We start from the raw sequence: 20,633 nt of genomic DNA, 5'->3' as shown, positions 1-20,633 counted from the left end.
CGGAGTCCTAACCACTGGACCGCCAGGGTAGTCCCCTCTTTCTTTTTTTAATGAGTGATCTTTTCAGCTTTGTTTCATGTTACTTTCTTGTATTTTTCACTTTTATTAAACAGGAATGAGGAAGCAAGGAAAGAACTCTGAGGACAATCCTTATTCCTGGTCAGGTCTGTGGTATTCCTTCCTATACTTACCCCAACACACATCTACATCAGACCCAGAAAAACCTAAATGCAGGGGCTCTTTCTACCCTTAAAATTGTTCATGCAAGTCATTCAAAAGAACCACTAAGAAAGAAAGAAATTCTCTGTCCTTTCCTGTATAATTTATGTATTTCACTATCATTTGTAAGCAATAATATTAGCCTCAAAGGCTGGAATAATACCACTCCAAATTTTTCAGAATATGAGATGTATAAACGAGAATCTGTGGTCTCTAACATAGGTAACCACAGTTCAGAGACAATTCACTTAAGAAACCAGGGCCTTGGAGGGAAAATAAAATAAATGGAAAACAATACCCTGAGAGCAAGAACCTTCTAGAGAACACTCAGAGTGTTAAATCCACAGTCAAAGGATTGAGCCCCTTTCATACTGACCTGTCTCCCAACAACCTCATTTCAAGGCAGGACCTGGAAAGACTACTACTATTATGCAGATATTTCCCATGGTCTTCCTTTAAAACATTTTTCTTTCAATACATTGTAGGACATGTGGCTGTTATAACCCTATGGGACCCTGGCCTCAAACATGGCAGGGCCAAGGACATGTTCTGTCTACCTGGCCCCAGTCAGCTCCATCTAGCCTTTCACCAAAGGAGTTCCCTGCCCTCCCAAAAACAGATAAGATGAGCAGGGCCCCAGACTATTTGGTAATCTCCTCAGGGAAATACAGACCATATTACAGACAGGCTTATGTCCCTGGAAAGCAAATTTGATCACTGATTCCCCCACCCAATAAATTTTTCATCAAATTTCTCAATCCATCTCTCCTTCTTGAAGTGACCACTAGAGTTCTGATTCAATTGCAAACTTGGTTCCATCTGTATAACCTGCTCAACTGATACCTCTCAATTCTAACATTATCCTTTTTACATCACAGCTTCATGCTCACAAGTCTCCCTGGAGTTGTGAGTGACATAACCCTGCCACATCTATCCTCATTCTTGTTAGCTATAGGAGCCATCAGCTGCAGGGCCTCAGGAAGTCTCTTTCCTCCCCAAGACGATCAAGCCAAGGAAACTTACACATTTCCTAACTATAAGTGAATGAATGGTTTGACTCAACTATATCCACTCCAGATAAGGCCGGATGGTCCAACTCTACTCAGTGTTAGTAAACCAGGAGGTATACAACACTTACTCCCAAATTTCAAAAGGCCAAAGCTTTTCCCTGGCCCTGAGGGCTCCTGGAATATACCCTATGATGTCAACCTTCACTCTTGGAATGATGCCCCGCCAAGGAGAAACCTCACTCTAATATCACCACTTGTACATTTTATCATTATTTGCTTGTTCCTTCTGTTTCTAATGGTTTCCCCCTTTATCCATTTTGTTGTGATATTCTCAGATATTATTATTCTCCCTTTCCTTAAAATTTGTTTAATTAATATATCATAGTCCTGACTTGTATTTTAATATATGACTTTTTGTTTTAACTATATCTGTTTTATGTGGCATAATTAAATTTATATCTGTTATATTTGGACCATCAGCTATCATTCTTTATTTCATCTTATTTTTGCTATTTCTTATTTACGCTTAATACATGCCATTGGTATTAATTAAACACTGTATATATACTCCTTTCTCCTTTCTTTTGAAATATGTTTGGAAGAAAACATTGAATAAAATTATTTTCACTTAAATCTGTACACCAACACACACACAACCATGATGACAATCATCAAATTCATTTTTCTGTTTTTTTCTAGTTATAGCCATGATAATAAACATCATATCCTTAGGCTTTTTCTTTTTTTATATGAGTAAAAAAAAATGTGGGTTATTGGCTTCAGCTCTTCCCTATCTTATCTCATTCTTAGTTTTTGGACTGTTATTCTGAAACTTCTACTTTTCTTGGGGGTTCAGAAAGACATGAATTCAAATTCTAACTCTACTACTTACCAAAGGGAGTTCCTTAACTTCTCTGAGACTGTTTTTTCATCTGAAACCAGGGGATCACACCACTAGGGTTTTTTGAAGATTAAATGAAACAATGTATAGTAAAGAACTTGATACACAGCAGTTGCTCCCTAAATATTAGTTCCCTTCCTCTCTTCCTTTTACACTTTAGATCACAATCCCATTCTGAAATGGAATGATATGGTCAGAAGCATTGATCCCTCCTAGTTGATGTTTTTAGTCTCCCATCTTGAGTTAAGGCAGCCACAATATGAAGAAGTTCTTGTTTTGGATCCAAACTGTCAGTGACAATTTGGGGTTGGTGGGATACGTGAAAATCTTTTTTACGCTTTCCCAAATGAATGACATCTTGCCTGGATCATTTTTGTTTTTTGAAAAAAGAGCTACAGATGTTGTTTCATTTCCTTGGGGAGTTCATGGTCTCATTTGTGGCTGCATCTAAAATCATTATTTGAATATTATCTGGACTTTCTTTCCAGATGTTTTAAAATTTCTTCCTCACTAAAGACTAAAGATGTTATAAGTAGTAAATATCTTGATATCTTTCTCTTGGTGTTCATTTCCATTTATAGGCCAAGTCTTTAATCAATTCTGAAAACATTTTACCTTAAATTGTTGATTCTTCAAAATGTATTTATTTTATTGGCTCAAGTACTTACTCTTATTTTTAAGTTAAAATACTATGCTCAATTTTCTAGAAATGAGTCATTTTGATCCACCACTGTCTATACACATATACTTAAGCCATCTAATTTTGGATTTCATTCAGTAGTTAATAAGCATACTACTCTAATTAACTATTTAGCAGTTATCAATGTAAACTCTTCACTACTTCTAGAAATGTCCTTATTTATGGTATTGCAATTTCACTACGTGGCTTTTGCTTCATGGCCTTATATCTTCTTTCTTATCATTTAGAGTATATTTGAGTTATCTTTTTTTCTTTTACAATTTTTTAAAAATTTACTTATTTATTTATTTATTTGCTTTTGGCTGCATTGGGTCTTTGTTGCTGCGCATGGGCTTTCTCTAGTTCTGGTGAGCAGGGGCTACTCTTCATTGCAGTGCACGGGCTTCTCATTGCGGTGGCTTCTCTTGTGGTGGAGCACGGGCTCTAGGTGCGCGAGCTTCAGTAGTTGTGGCTCACGGGCTCTAGAGCGCAGGCTCAGTAGTTGTGGTGCACGGGCTCAGTTGCTCTGCGGCATGTGGGATCTTCCCGGACCAGGGCTCGAACCCGTGTCCCCTGCATTGGCAGGTGGACTCTTAACCACTGCGCCACCAGGGAAGTCCCTATTTGAGACATTTTTTGAACTCTGACTGAGACTTTTTGGTTGTTCTGTATCAGACAATTTTAAAGTTTATTGTTCTTTTGTAATTTTGTTCTTTGGAATTGCAACATTTAAAATTTAGTTGGGTTATTTTGAAAATTCTTCTTTGATTTGCTTTTTGAATATTGAGGTTATGCTATTGAAGATGTTTGTCTGAGACATTTTCATTGGCATTTGAACGGGTTTAATATGAAGAAGGCTGTCTACACTGCTACTTAGGCTATTGGTTTCCAAGAGGTAAAAATATTTCTACTTGTAAATTCTAGTCTTTAAAAGTAAATACCGGAGCACCGTAGATATTTTTTAAACGGATGATAAATCATTATCCAATAAGTAATATTCCTCATCTATTTCATATCTTGAAGTTTTATCTTCAAATAAGCCTCTATACAGATAAAATTATGCTTCAAAGAAAACTGAAATGTAAATATAGTAATTAGTTTCTTCTAAGATCCCACCTTTAAATACGTCATGTCTAATCCAGAACTAAGAGAAGAAGTGACATGCCTAACGACACAAAGCTCAGAGTGCAGCCTTCGCCTGCCCCACGTTAGCAAAGTTGGAATGAGGTCATGTAGCACAGAGCTTTTTTTTTTTGTTTTGGCCGTGCTGGGTCTTCGTGGCTATGTGCAGTCTTTCTCTAGCTGTGGTGAGCAGGGACTACTCTTCGTTGCTGTGTGCGGGCTTCCCATTGTCGTGGGTTCTCTTGTTGCAGAGCATGGGCTCTAGGCGCGTGGGCTTCAGTAGTTGTGGCACATGTGCTCAGTAGTTGTGGCTCATGGGCTCTAGAGCACAGGCTCAGTAGTTGTGGCACACAGGCTTAGCTGTTCCGCAGCATATGGGCTCTTCCTGGGCCAGGGATTGAACCCGTGTCCCCTGCACTGGCAGGCGGACTCTTAACCACTGCATCACCAGGGAAGCCCCACAAAGCTCTTTTTAACAGTCTTTAAGTCAGCTTATCACATCTGTTCCCCGGGGGACGGGACCTAGGGACTCTTCTGTATTTTAGCCTGAGAACAACTTTTACCCTTAAGAGAAGGAAAGCTATTTATATTTATCTTTTATCTAGCCATTTAACCAAATGTCCAATTCTGAAAGAAAACAAAAACTCTTATATACTGAAGAATACATTTTAAAAGAAAGCTCAGTATTTATTTGAAAAACATTATAAAGTGTTTTTAAAAGATATAAAACAAGACTTGAACAGGGAGCCTTCCTGGATGGAAAAAACTGAATGTAAAAAAAGTTGATCCTTTCCAAATTAATATATAATTTTAATGCAGTTTTAATCAGAATCTCCACTGATATTTTAGATTGTAACAAAATGAGTCTAAAATGTATTGGGGAAAAAATGCCAAATAACACCAAGAAATATTTTAAAAGAAGAGTAAAATGGGATTCAGTTGCTTTTCTATATACTAAAACCTAAACTATAACTACTATAATCAAGATAGTATCATATTGATACAGGGATAGAAAATAGACTCGGGAAATATAATACAAGGTATAGAAATTGATAGAAGTATATGTAGAACAATATATGACTAAGGCAGCATCTCAATTCACAGATAAATTAAATGGTGTCATCAAACTGGTTATACATTTGAAAGAACATAAATTTACATTCATATCTCATATCATATACAAAATATATTCTAGATGAATTTAATATATGTATTTTAAAAATAAATCAATCAAAGTATTAGAAGAAGAGTTAAAAGGATACTGGCTTGGATAGATGAAGCCTTCCTAAGATAGAAACCATAAAGGAAAAGATAGATATATGTGACTAAATATTGGGTTGGCCCAAAAGTTCATACCTTACAGAAAAACCCGAATGAAATTTTTGGCCAGCCCAATATAAAAAGTAGTTTGTATGGCAAAAGAGAATATAAACAAAATCAAAGACAAATAGTAGACTGGGAAATATATAACTGCATCATGTAGGACAAACAAAATATTACTATCACTAATAAACTAAGAGCTCCCTACAAACTGAGGCGTCAAATCACCTTCAAGAGGCATGAGAAAAGGATATGAAAACAATTCACAGAAGAAATGCAAAAGAACAATAAAACGTGAAAATATGCTCAACCTCGCCAAAATTCAAGGGAATATAAATGAAAATAGAATATATCATTTTTCACCTAGTAGAGTAACAATACTCAATGATGACTACAACATAGAAAACAAGCAGTCTCACACTTGCTAATGGAAGCCTGAACTGGTACATTTTTGGAAAGGAATCTGACAACATACTTTAAAATTTGAGATGCATGTGTCCTTTGACTCAACCCCTTGTCCCCTTCCCTTCCCCACTTTTGGGATTCAACCAGAGTGAAGCACTGCTATATAAGGAGAGGTTAGTTACGGGAAATGCAAGCACAACCAAGGGAGACAATGTTAATTTCTCTCCACAGGGGTCAGTGGAGTGAACACAATGCAATCATTAACATGAGCGAGTTAGAGCCACACCTATGAGCTGGGTGAATGTCTGTGACATTTATCATGAAAACACAGCTGCATGGGAATGCTTACATTTGAAAAATCCTCAAAGATAGGATATGTGTGATTGAACTGTACAAAACTGCTGATATTCAACTCTTTTTGATCTAATAAAATGGCAGTCTCATAAATCACAATATAACATAAACTTTTACATATTTATGAGCATGAAAAAAATGTAGAATGATACACCCCCAGCATTAACACTGGTAACCTGCTGGGGGGGGGCGGTAAGGGAGGAAAGGAGAAATGAACAACTTCTTCATACATCTTTGCGCTGTTTTACTTGTTAAAAATTTTGTGAATTAAACATATCTAATAAATAAAAATGTAAAGAAAAAATAGAAAAGAAACAAGACTCTCAGGCTGGCTATTACCTGAAAATATATCTAGGGGCAGCATCTATAGTAATGGTCCATTTAACTTTATTGAATGTAGTGAACAAAACCCAATTTATTTCCTTGTCTCTTTCAACAAGATGGTTCAAAATACAAACCCAAGCAATTACTTGTTACCTAAAACAAATTTCAGAATTTGCAGTAAGACTAGGAAAAACAAAAATTCAGAGAACATTAATTATTGACAGGTGCAGCAAGAGGACCACTTTTACACAGCTAATGAAGAGTAAATTGATGTAATCACTTTCAAACAACTTGGCATTGCCTAATGAAGTTGAGCATTGCATATTCTATGACCTAGCAACTGAATGCCAAAGTATATGTCCTAGAAAAACTCCTGGATGAGGACGAGGACACATGTACAGAGTGTACTGTGCAGCATTTTCATGAGAGCAAAAAGCTCGAAGCAACCCAAATGCCCCAAATGGGTAGAATGGATAAATAAAGTATGGTATATTTCACACAGAGGAAGAAGAATACTGATGTACTAGTTAATACTAGACAGCAGTGAAAATGAGTGAACTTTAGCTGCACACATCCACCTAGATAATCTCAAAATAAAATATTGGGTAAAAATCTAAGCCAGAGATAAAGTATGATTCCATTTCCAAAAGAGGTGACACTAAACAATTTAAGAAAAAGCAGGGAAATGACAAATAAAAAGTCCAGATTACAGCTTTCTAGGAAGAGGCAGAAAGGAGGAAGGGGTCTGGGAGGAGCAAACAGGAGTCTTTAAAAGTGGTACTCATCAAGGGGCTTCCCCGGTGGTCCAGTGGTAAGGAATCTGCCCACCTTCCAGTGCAGGGGATGCAGGTTCGATCCCTGGTCGGGGAACTAAGATTTCACATGCTGCTGGGCACCTAAGCCCGTGCACCTCAACTAGAGAGAGAAAGCCAGCATGCCACAACTAGAGAGAAGTCCACGCACTGCAACGAAGATCCCAAGTGCCGGAACTAAGGCCCATCACGGCCAAAAATTTAAAAAAATTTTTTTAATTAATAAATAAATAAAATAAATATTTTTTAAAAGTGGTACTCATCAATAAAGCTAGAGGGAAAAAAGACAGGGAACGTATGTATGTTTGTTTTACTAACAGTCTTTAGTGTGAATACATGCATATATTCTATGGATGTATGATATGTTTCACTCACGTACACGTGTGCACACACAGAAAGAATCTAGGGCGATGCCTGCTCGTGCCTACAAAGCCTATCCTAGTACTGGAGAAGTCACTTAACCATCTTACAGGTATGCTTTGCATTGTAAGTGCTTAATATATAAATGAATGGATATATTTTAGAGTAATACTCAAAGGAACAACCCTGGAAGCCATGTTCTTCCAGGGCCAGGGTAAAGTGGAAATTTCTCCCATGCAATTTTTTTGTAGTGTACCAGAAGCCGGAGAGAGTATAACAGAAAAATCCAAGATGAACACACACTGACATAAAATTTTTCAAGTCACCTTGGGAAAACTGTATTTGTTAAGTTGCAGAACAAAACAAAGGTATAACATTTCTGGGTAGAGTTACATGGGTTTTACTTTCACCCTGGGTTATCCTTTTCATCCACTTTATGATTTAAACTAAATAACACCAAAACTCAAACCTTGGCTGGTAAGATTTTCAAAAGCAGGGGGAAAAAATGCTTTTTCTCAGCTACAAATTGTGAGTACCTAGGAAATACTGATTTATTGGGAGTAGACCAGATGGAGCTCTGTTTCCAGATATTACAATGTTGGTCCTGATTCACTGCAGTGGAGCAGCTAAAAGCCTTCTATATAAGGCGGTGTTTCACCAGGTGAAGGAAGACAATTAGAAAGGGAGGAAGTCTGTCCTTACTCTCATCCTCCACAGCTGTTGGAAACCAAAGTTGTTCCTCTAATTGAATCACTACGAATTCTAAGCTACGGGCTTCTTTCCTTTCCCAAGGATTATTTTGAATATTTGGACGTCTACTTAACTCACTCTGTTCTGTCTACTGCTGTTAGGAGTTTGGTAAATAATCTGATTTAGCTAAGATGCTTTACTGACAGGATATCCTGTATCTGGTTAACTAAGGTTAGAGGAAAGAGTGATTAGACAATGTGAATGCACATTATTTTTAAAAGGAAAGGAAAAGACAAAAAAGTCAAAGTGGCTACAGGCCCTTCATCGTCTCAAGTAAACCAAAACAATATGATGCCAAACTACCTCCCCAAATATGACTTATTTACAGATGTGACATTTTTACTTCCTCATGCTAGAAAGTTCCATTTTGTGCTCATGACCTGGAAATTCAGGTGCAGCATAATCAACGAGGTAAACGGTGCTAAGTTTTCTCTTTAGCAAATGAAAAATGGGAAATTAAATTAATTGCTGTTCTTGAATGCTTTTCCCTAGGCAAAGTTGCACAGATTGCTTTTTTAAATATGAGCTTTATTGAAATATAATGCACATAAAATTTTACCCTTTTAAAGTATACACAATTCAGTGATTTTTAGAAAATTCAAAATTGTGCATCCATCACCATTATTGAATTCCAGAGCATTTTCATCACCCCAAAAAGAAAATCCATAGTTTTTAGCAGTCACTCCCCATTTTCCCCTCCCCACTCTGCCCAGTTCCTGCAACCATAAATCTACTCCCTGCTTCTATGGATTTTCCTGTTCTGGACATTTCAATAAATGGAACCATATGTCACATAGCCTGTTGTGCCTGGTTTCTTTCACTTAGCATAATGTTTTCAAGGTTCATCCATATTATAGTATTGAATCAGTACTTCCTTTTTATGGCAAATAATATTCCATTGTACAGATATACCATAATTTTATCCATTCATCAGTCGATGGGCATTTGGCTTGATAATTAATGATAAAGAACAAAAGAAAGTCTAGAAAGCAGAAGGAAATGGTCTTCAGCTCGGAAACTCAACCTAAGCCCCGGACTAAGAGACAATTACTGTGATACCTGCACTTATACCCCATTCTTGTAAACCACGCTATTCCTAGAGATTGTTACTAGAAATATCAGCTGTGGTAATACGGATAAGAAATTTTTTTTCTTATACTACTAGTGAGGGAAGAAGAAGGGAAACAGAACTAAAACATAATTGAGTAATATCCTTCAATAGGTGAGCAGATAAACAAATTGTGGCATACCAATATTCTAGAATACTACTCAGTAATAAAAGGAATAACATATTGATACATACAACATGGATGCATCTCCATGTAATTCTGCTGAGCAAAAGAGACCAGACAAAAGTGAATACATAATGTATTACTGCATTTACATAAAACCCTAGAAAATGCAAACTCTTCTAGAGGGACAGAAAGCAGATCAGTGGTTGCCTGAAGAGGGGAAAGGGGAAGAAGAGATTGTTATTGGGCATGAGGAAACTTTTGGATGGGTTTGTTCATTATTTTGATTGTGGCTATGCTTTCATGGATGTATGCAGCCAATATTCATCAACTTCATAAACATATCATTTATTGTATGTCCATTATATTTTATGTCAATTATATCTCAATAGAGCTGTAAAGAAACACTGTTTTTTAAAAAGTAAGTATACCTCCCCCCAAAAAGTGTTTGAATATGTGGAAAACACTGCCTTTATTTTGCATATATGGTTTCAATTAATTTTGTAACAAGTTAAATTACTCTTATTTTACACACAAGGAAATTTGAGATTGAGAAAGCACAGAAATTTGCCAAGATGGTCACAGTCAGTACCAGGCTGAGATCTCAAAGTCCATGCCCTTTTCACTACACCACACTGCCTCTCAGTGTTTCTGTTATAGACCCAACTCTTTGTTCTAGAATCCTTGGGTCCCAGCATTTCCCAAGTCAGGGAATTTTCTGGTCCACAGAAGTTTATGCTTTAGGGTGGTATTCCAAGTTTGTTTTCTTTTGCCTATCATTTTATGTTGCCACAAATACCTCTCTAATTAGGGGGATTTATCCGATTCAGTTCATTGATTCATTCTCAGTGGATCACAGTAGTTAATCTGGATTAGATCAAGGCAAGTAATCCTGGTCCCTAGGTCAAAGGAGTGAAAATAATTCGTCTGAGATTAAAAGCAAGCTGGACAAAACTAAAAACTTGTTACTCAACCCACCAGAAATGGACATTGTACTTCTCTGGGACAATAGTCACTCCTCTGATTATGGGAGGCCCACAAATGTGGACTATTCAGAGTTGCTCTGAGGTATCTAATTACTTTTTACCACCCCTTCCCCTAAACTTGAACTTCAAGTCGAGGTTGCCATACAAGTCTGAGCAGGACAAGCACTAAGGTGGTTTCGTCACCTCTGTACCTCCTCCAGATCGTGCTTCATCACACAAACAAGGGAATGTTCTCCAAATGCTACCAATCGCATTTGGGTCCATTTGAATATGGACCATGAACTTGATTAAATACAATTAATGAAAAAGTGAAAGTTGGTTAAAACAATTTTTTTTTTTTTATAAGACAGCTAGATTTGGGAGAGAAAGGGGTACTATTTCTTTCATGCAAGACTTTCACAATGAAGGTTAACTGTACCGGATACCTTTCATTTGTACCTCCAAACCCATTCTCCATCCTGTTCTACCTGGCTCTACACCCTAGGAGACTGAACTACAGACTCAGAGGCAGGCTTCCTTGTTGTCTTCCAGTTAGGTTTGGTCAATGGGGAGCATAAGCAGATAGAAGGAAAGAGGAGAAGCATTTCAGGCTATTTGTTTCCTGGCATCCCTGCCTTCAAGGTCATTATAAGCTGGCTACAGCCCTTTCCTGGAGGTCACAGCTCCACTCAGGAGGGTTCTCTACTCCCAGCCCTCATCCCTTCCAGTCTACAGGTGGTAAAGGAGCCCTGAAAAAGTACACTCTCCCTTTCAGTTTCCCTATACTCTGCTCATGTCCTTGTAAATATTCTCTTTATTAAGCTCTCCTAAAATTAATTGATTTGAGAATGCCAACTGTTTTCAGTACAGTTGACATTTTCTGAGGGTTAAGAGCATGCTTATTCAGAAAATGAACTTATTCCAAGTCCTCAATTTATATGAAAACACTGACATTCATGGAGTTGATATCAAGCCCAGACAAAGATAAACAATGGCTAGGTGAGGTGTGGAGTGGGGTGGTCAAACAGCACTGATTCAACCTTCTTGACTCGGTGATTTTGTAAGGCAAAGGTTTAGATTTGCAAGAACAGTGAAAGTGGTGGATATATTTCTCAGATTTTAAAATGTGAGAGATGTAAGATGTTCAGGTTGCTACATCATGCTTCTTTATGCTTACAGATCATGTTTCCATGGTGACTTTGACCTTTTTGCACATGCTATTCTACTTAGATTGAGACTTCAAACCACTTTTTTTTTTAGTTTTAATGATCAAATTTAAAGAAAGATATGTTTGCTACAATAAAAACTGCCTAAATGGCAAATCTAAGAAAGAGAACAAATTTCTGTTCTGTGCCATCTGTTTTCTCTCACTGAGAGATATTATCATATATAGTGAAAAATGCTGTAGAAGTGAAGTGATGCTTCCTGTGTCATGCGTAAGATGTAATTTCAAGTAGATTTTGATTACTTAGAGTTTATATATCAAAGATGTAAGTCCCTTAAGGTAAAAGATGGATTTTGATCCTATCTAAGCCCAAAATAGCTAACCTCCCATCCCAAGAATCACCTCAACTATATCATTCCCAAATGAAGTACTAAAAATAGAATAGCCACTTTAAGGTTGATTTTCTTTGATGATGTCAAAATGTCATTTATAAATCTGTAAAATTCTTTTAAGTGAAAAAGCTAAAATGTTGAAATATTAATATGATGTGTTTATTTTTGTTTGGTTTGTGTTATTGTGTGTATGTTTACCACAGATTAGGACAGGAGATAGAAAAAAGAAACTCTTTGAATTAACCTGAGCCAGTGAGGTAAGATCTATCCCTGTATTTATGATGGGTATCTATTAGAACTTAAGAGTATATGAAAGGGGATACCCAAAGAAAATCTGGGAACTCTGGCACCTTTCATTTACTTCAGCACAATAGCTGATGGCACTTATAAAGCTCTCACTTCCTATTTTCCAAATGAGTGGTAATTTCATTCTTTCAACTTTTCCTAGTTCAATGCAACATATTAATGAATAATACCATCTTGCATTTGTACAGCATTTTACAATGTACAAAGTACTTTCCTATTCATTATCTCAACTCATCTTTACAGTAGTTCAGATATACAGTACTTCAGGGAAAATATTAAAACCCCCATTTTACAGATGAGGAAACTAAGGCCCGAAGATATCACACAAGATTCCTTTAGTAGCAACTTGACTTAGGTTAGGTAAAAAATGGGAATATATTGGCTCACATCAACTGGATTGATGGACTCCAATTCTCACCGTGCTATCTCTTTCCTTCCCTTTATCGCTCTGTCTCTCTCTCTCTTTTGCTCCCCCTTTGTGCGTCAGACTTTACTCTCTCAACAGACTGAAACATGGCCTTACATGATTCTTACTACCTTGAGACTAGAAAGGATGGGACCTCTCCTCCCTCAACTTGAGTTGGAAAACTCCAGAGAAAGAATCTATTGGTCCTTGCTGGGTTGCATGCCCACCCTTGAAACCAACTCCTGTAGCATGGTGATGAAATACTATGGCATCCCCAGCTTGAGTCAAGTCCCCATCCCTCTGGCCAGTACCACCCAAACAAACAGAACAGGAATAGACGTAGCCAGTGAGGAAACTGTGAGGAGGGCGTACGGACTGCATTAAACAACTTGCCCAAGGAGCAGAGTCAGAACAACTTCTAACTGGATCTTCAGACTGCAAGCCTCCCCTTTACTTCCAGCCTCCCACTACAGGGACCACAATGGTGTCACCGAGCTCCTCTCTTCCTCATGGTTGCCAGTGTGGTCTGGTTCAAGGCTAAAACTTGGAAAAGACTTTATTCTCCTCCCAATTCTGTCACTCGTTAGCTGTGTTTATGGGGAAGTTACCTAACCTCTGGGAACCACAGCTTCCTCCTTTGTAAAATAAAGTAAACAATTTCTGTGTCACAGGGTCATCAAAAGGATGAAGGGAGATAATGTACTCCAGATGACTCTGAAAATGATGAAGAACTACCTTAAGGTTTATTACTTACATTCTGTATGTAAATCTTACAGAGGCTAGAATTCACAGTAACAGTCTTCAGTTGTCACCCTCCCTACCACCAGCCCTCTGTTGGCATCACTTTGGTTCTGACATTTTTACTCTTTCAGTTTTAAAAAAGCACATTCCAAAAAAAAGCATCAAATGGTGTCTCAAAATGAAGAGATTTGGTCCAGAAGAGAAATTTATGAACAGACGGTTTAATGGCACTTATCATACTCACATTTCAATACAGATTAACCAGGAGATGGAAAATTTCTAGAGGGCACACAAGATACTATTAACAGTGGTTATCTCTAGGGAGTGGGCTAGGAGTTGATGTTTGGAAAGAAACTTCTCTTTTTCATTTCTTCCTGTGTCTACTACTTGAATTTTTAAAAATCTCACATATACATTCCTTTCATAATTAAAAAAACTAATTAAAAAATTAAAAGCTTAGTTATCACAGAAAAGGAATATAGTATATATCTAGAATAGTGTCTGACACTTAAAAAGCTTTCAATATATTCTGGCTTATTAATCAAACTAGGTATTTCTAGTTACCACCTATCCAGCAAAGTAAAATCAACTTCACTAGAATAAAGGTCACCTCTCATCTCTGTGAATGTACATTTTCCATTAATCACATTGTGAGAAATGCTCATTACCACCTGCTGAGGATATGGTTTTAAACTCTTACACCTTCACACACCAAAACTGAAACCTACCTTCTTAACGCCCAATTATAAAACATGGTACATTTGGCTACCTCTCGACTCTATTATCGCTGTTCTTGTAAGCACATTGATTAACATCAGACAGAGTATGCTGGGGTTCTAGGAACCATTCTCTCTTACAGCTGGGGCTTTGCACGATATTTTCTAAGAAATTAAAGGTTACAAGGCAGCATATGCCAAAGCTAAAAGACAGATTTAAACAGCATTTAAAAAATGATGCAATGGCTATGAAGTTTGGATGCTGTGCACCAGTTAAGTGCTATACTGGTTGCCTAGTTACATCTCTGCAAAAGGCCAAAAAAGTTGTCTCTAAATCTAGAAGTAATTAAAAAACCTTAAAGTTTCACCATTGAACCAATGATTATGTGTGGAACCCTATGCAGTCATCCCTTAAAATAAGTGCCCGTCAGACTTTGATCAGGTGGTAGCCCTTGGGAATGTCCAAGGAGATATTTTAATAAAAGTCATTTCTATATATGAAATTTTTTACCATGCTCACATTTCATTAAAGTTACCACATCTGGACTCTTCCTGTTTTGTCATACCCAATTGCAGTTCGCTACTATAGGATATTAAAAAACTTTCTAACCTAGTTGATATAACTTCTATCCCATGAGAGGTGGAAAAAAGTCCAGTGTTTTAAATTGCTAAACTCAAAAAAAAATTTTTATTGCAATCAGCTTTGCAAATTATAGGCCAGTTTATAATCCAGTAACAAAAACTATGCATCTTAATACTAACAGCTAGTGTCTTAACTCTATGAATTTCCTGATTGGTTCTGCCTGGCAGACACTTCTAAGTCCAAATATCTTCTCCCAGTAATGGGACAGGATGAACAATTTTGGTCTAGAAATTTAAAAACATGAGTGTATTAAAATGGATGAGACTTCCTCCAGAATTTGAAGATAGAGAGAAACAGTCTTTTTTTTTCTTCCTCTTGAAGTTCAACATTTTTTTTTGAGGTAAAATTCACAAAACATGAAATTAATCATTAACCACTTTAAAGTGTACAATTCAACAGCATTTAGTACATTTACGATGTCATGTAGCCATCATCCCTATTTCCAAGACATTTCTATTACCCCCAAAGAAACCCTGCACCAGAGTAGCTTGGATCATTTGGATCTCCTATTTACATTTACTCTGTAATTTCTCTTTGGAAAGGAATAAAAGAATCTGAGTTTAAACAACAGCATAAGGATTTCATCTCCTTTCATTTCTTCTGGAGCTTGTTTGATTCACAAAAAAACCAGCTGAGGTTCAAAGCTGAAAGGAGGCTAGTCTTAACAAAATGAAACCAGGCAGGATTGAGAGTCTTAGAAGGAAGGAACCCCAAAAAGGGATTGACAAGAATATCAGAATAACTCACAATCTATCCAAGCCCTATCCTCATCAGAAACCCAGACCTTACCTCCAAGACTGATGGTGCTCAATCTTTTTTTTGGAAGAAAAAAAAAAAAGAATTGAAAGAGAATTCCTTGTACCTACCAACTAGAACTGTTTAGAAGATAGTAAATAAACATTAAAATATATATATATATATATATTGCCAGCTCCTAAAAGTCAAAGCCTATTCTAGGGAAGCTAATGTACTGCCCTTCCAAGTACACTTAAAATCTCTTTGTCCCAGTGGCTTAGAGAATAAAAATCTCCAAATGAAGGTCACAGAAATGTAAGAAATGAGGCTCCTTCTGTATTCCTGTTTCCCTAGTCTGGCTTTGCTGTGGGTGAGGGCAGGGCAGAGCGTTATGGAAGCATGGAGGAAGGGCTGAGTAAGAATCTTCACCCAGATGCAGCCACTTACTTACATCAGGGTAAGTAGCTCATGCTCTACCACTGGGAGTCAGAGAGCACCAACCTCTTAGAGCTGGATAAGACTCCAAGACATGATCCTCTCTAATCCCCTCCCCTTGGGCATCAAGATAGTCTTCCTAATACTTATCTATTCTTGAACATTCTGTGCTGTCTCTTAGGGGGGAAAAGTTCAATTCTGTTATACAAGAGGCAGGATTCAAACTAAGAGAGCACCATGCTGCTTTGGCAAACTTGTAATTTCCATACATGCTGACATGCTGAAAAAGATTCAATGAGGTTCTGTGGTCACCTCAGTAAGAAAGCTATTAAAGCTGTGATCATCAGAGTTGCCAGTAACACTGGGGAATTAAAAGAATGGGCCATGAAATCTAATAACACTTTATAAATGTTGCTGGTTCTTCTGAGTTGGTTTCGGGCAAACATGTATATGTGGATACAGATTTTTCCAGAGTTAGATTCACCCTTATCCTAGCCCAAACCCTGGAGGTTACTGTCATTATTTCATTCAATCAGATTTTCTATTTTCACAATTCATCGGCATGACAGTCACTCTCCACTAGAGCTGTTTTTAGACATCTAGGCGCCCAACTGTCCCAAATTACCCAGAACTCCAGGAGTTTTAGCACTGAAGCTCCCAAGTCCCAGGTAACCCCCCAGTCTTGGACAAATCAGGATGGTTCGTTACTCTACAGCTAGCCCTAAGTTTGGCCTTCAGATCTGTATTGCTGACCTGTCTTGAAGTGGATAAAAAGGGGACTCGCTACAAAATAGCTGCAACATTTAAAATCTTCATCAAAAATTTCTGGCTAGGGACCTCCCTGGTGGCACAGTGGTTGAGAATCCGCCTGCCAATGCAGGGGACACGGGTTCGAGCCCTGGTCTGGGAAGATCCCACATGCTGCGGAGCAACTAAGCCCGTGCGCCACAACTACTGAGCCTGCGTTCTAGAGCCCATGAGCCACAACTACTGAGCCCATGTGCCACAACTACTGAAGCCCGTGCACCTAAAGCCTGTGCTCCACCACAAGAGAAGCCACCACAATGAGAAGCCCGTGCACTGCAACAAAGAGTAGCCCCTGCTCGCCGCAACTAGAGAAAGCCCGCGGGCAGCAATGAAGACCCAACACAGCCAAAAATAAATAAATGAAATATAAATAAAATTTTAAAAAATTCTGGCTATATTCTACCCTGGAGATGGTTTTTAAAAAATAACCCAGTGATCCATTTCATTCACTAGATGAGCAATGGTTTCTTACTTTGTGGGGATGACTTACCTAATGTATAGTGGAAATTAAACCATATTTAGAAATTAGCCATAATAAATACCACTACAGTAAGGTTCTAAAATATTATGTTATTTTTCTCTCCAACTTCCACATGTTAGAGCCTAATAAATAAAGCACAATGTGACAGGCAGACATAACAGCATAAAATAAAAATCTCACATTTCTTTGGTGCCATTGAAAGACCTTGGAACCTGCACACTGTAAGCAAACTCTCTAGAGTTGGAGAAATTCCAAAAGCAGCATGCTCTCCAGAGGCCACACCCATAGTACCAGAAAGTCTGGCCAAGGAAGGAACCATTGGACTTCAACCATTGGGTAGGTTTTACATATCAGTGCTTTCAAACACTTCCCTGGAGATTCTGACGTGCACCCAGGACCAAGAATCACTGATCCAATGTCAAATACTCCAAGAAAACTAAAAGCCTTCAGTGCCTGTATTTACAAACAGGTTTTGCAGAGTCAAGACAAGAACTTGCTTCATCAACTCGGGAACCCTAAACCTTCTCAACCTTATACAATGAAATGTAAGATAATCCTATCTCTGCTATCTCTGAGGCATTTCTACCTTTCTGAACAATTAATATCTTTTACTTTGTAGTAGGCAGAATAATAGCCCCCAAATAGGTCCATGCCCTAATCCTTGGAACCTGTGAATATATAAACTTATGTGGAAAAAGGGACTTTGAAGATATGATTAAATTAAGGACCTTGGGATGGGGAGAGTATCTTGTATTATCTAGGTGTGCCAAATCTTATCACATGGATCCTTAAAGTCAATGAACATTTCCTGGTTCAGTTCAGAGGAATGAATATGGTGGAAAGACACACGGAGATGGAAGGCTGTTGGCTTTGAAAATGGAGGAAAGGGGACTCTAGAATTCTTCCCTAGAGCCTCCAGAAAGGAACACAGCTCTGTCAATACTTTGCCTTTAGACCAGTGAGATCTCTACAGAACCTAACTTGCAGAACTGTAAGATAACATATTTGTATTTGGTGGATTTGTTTTAATCCACCAAGTCTGTTACAATTTGTTACAGCAGAAAACAAGAAAGGAATACATCCTTCATCACTGCTGTTCAATTTGCATAATGCCTTAGTAGTATTTTGCTTTAAATCTCAATATTTGACCATTTCTTGCCTAGTGTTTAATTTGCTTCTCTGTACAGACATAAAAAATAGATTTGGTACTAGAACAAATATGCTCAAAATCCTTCCAACAGTGCAAAACAATATTTCCTTTTACATGTCTATTTTGTTTAGTTTCTTTCTTTAGTTTGTTAGCACAGGGACCACTTACATAAGGAACTACTTTGCATAACTGAAACCAGTAATTTTGCATGAAGCAAAAATGCTTGTAGGTAAGAGTAAAATGACAAACAACCTCTTTAAAGGTGTGTAACAACACAGTAGTTCTCAATGTCTCCTTAGGGCACTCTGGATACCACAATGGCTGGAAGATGCCATTGGCCTTTTGCAAGCCAAGGACAGGGATACCAAAGAATACAAGGAAGAATTGCCCCATTCAACATGTCAGCAACCCGCACCCAGAAACTCTGCTTGGATTGATTTGAAACATTTAAATACAGTGATTAGTATGAAAGAAATCAACACCAACATCAGACAGAGAACATGAAAAACTTATTTTAAAAGCTTTCATTATTAATAATATTTGGTAGAGTGTAGGGATGGCTTAGCCCTCACCTGAAAGATATTAAGTACTTAACTCCAAAAGAACCTCATATGGGGTCGCAAAAGCTATACATGGCATTAAAAGCACACATACACAGAGGCCTTCCTTCTAATAAGCTCTAGACCAGAGATTCTCAATCATGACTACACATTGTAATCACCTGGGGAGCTCTTATAAACTACAGATATTCAGACCCCTCGCCAAGGGATTCTGACTCAAGTGGTCTGGGTAGGGTTTACATATCAGTGCTTTCAAACACTTCCCTGGAGATTCTGATGTGCACCCAGGACCAAGAATCACTGCTCTGTACCATCCATGAGCAGTCTATTGGACATATCCATCTGGACGTGGCCACTCCACAGATTTGAATCTATTCCTCTCTTCCTGTATCTGTAGCCCAGTTATCATCACCCACTGAATTTCCCAAAAGAGAAATTGGGGAGTTTTTCTAAATATCCTCCTCTCCTTCATCTTCAGTCAGCAATTTCATCAGTCCTCCCATATCCAGCCCACCATTTGCAAATCCAAGACGTCTACTGGTCTCCCTTCCATTAGTTTTTCTCTATTTTTTCTCCTAAGAAAGTTTTGATACTAGTAAATACTAAATATTGGCTGAATGAGTACATGGATAAATGGCTAGCTTCAGCAAAGTAACTTAGGTTAAAAGCAGGGTTTTTTTAAATTTGCATTTTGCTGTAGCCACTAAATAGTTGTATAAACAATTAAAAATCCAACAGCCAAATTCAAGCCATCATCATATAATCCAATGCTCCAATGGGAAAAGAAGAGAAGGGGTGGAGGTATAGATGAAACAAAACTGGTCATGAGTTATAATTGTTAAAACTGAGTGATAGGGATATAGAAGTTCATTATATTATCCTCTCTATTTGGTATATGATTGAAATTTATCAGAATGAAGTTAATTTTAAAATGGAGGAGGAGGACTAGAGAAAGCTCATGCGCAGCAATGAAGACCCAACGCAGCCAAAAACTACATAAATAAATTTATAAATAAATAAATTAAATAAAATAAAATGGGGGGAAGTCCACATCAGGACTAAAGGAAACTGCATCTCGGCTGGGGAGAGAAAACACATTATCACCTGTCTCAGCAATATGGTGACCTTTCAAGTCTACAGCTAGATTTAAATGGCTTTACTCAGTTTCAAAAGCCAAGTCAGTTTCTTCAAGAAGAAACCCCACCAGTATTAAATTGACCTTTTATTGTGACTGTTGTTGCTGCTGAAAAAGCCCTATTAATGTCTACAACCAATCTGTTAAGAACAGGGTTTACACTTCCCTGGTCTAATCTACTCTGACATCTGTCTTTCACTATCCTCAATGGCTGCCACCAATTAATCATGTTCGGTGCCACAGAGACACATTTTGTTAAGGCAGTGACCTCAAAGGCTTCCAAACTCAGGTTTTTAGAAGAAAATGGGTGAAATCTGAGTGAGAAATCTGATTTTTAACTATCATTAAGGAGAGCCATTGTTTTTTCCTTTAAAACCTAAAGTCATGTCAATATTGCTAAAGACTATGAATGTTTCTTTTTAATCAACATCACATGTTAAATGATTTCATCTCTAGGCTTAAGATTTTTCTCTAACTCTTGAAGTTCTGATTAGATTTAAGATCCTAG

The 20,633-nt window shown here is 37.7% G+C and overlaps 1 protein-coding gene across 2 annotated transcripts in view; it reads right to left on the bottom strand.

Annotated features, from left to right (window-relative positions):
- The window catches only part of GNG2 (G protein subunit gamma 2), a 136,971-nt gene that overhangs the window by 95,543 nt on the left and 20,795 nt on the right, over nt 1-20,633 (bottom strand). The window lies entirely within an intron of this gene.

This window comes from Mesoplodon bidens (assembly GCF_964165515.1).
Source record: "Mesoplodon bidens genome assembly, chromosome: 3".
In the NCBI taxonomy this organism is placed as follows: domain Eukaryota; kingdom Metazoa; phylum Chordata; class Mammalia; order Artiodactyla; family Ziphiidae; genus Mesoplodon; species Mesoplodon bidens.
Note: the sequence above shows the minus strand (reverse complement) of the source record. Positions and strands in the feature narration are given on the sequence as shown.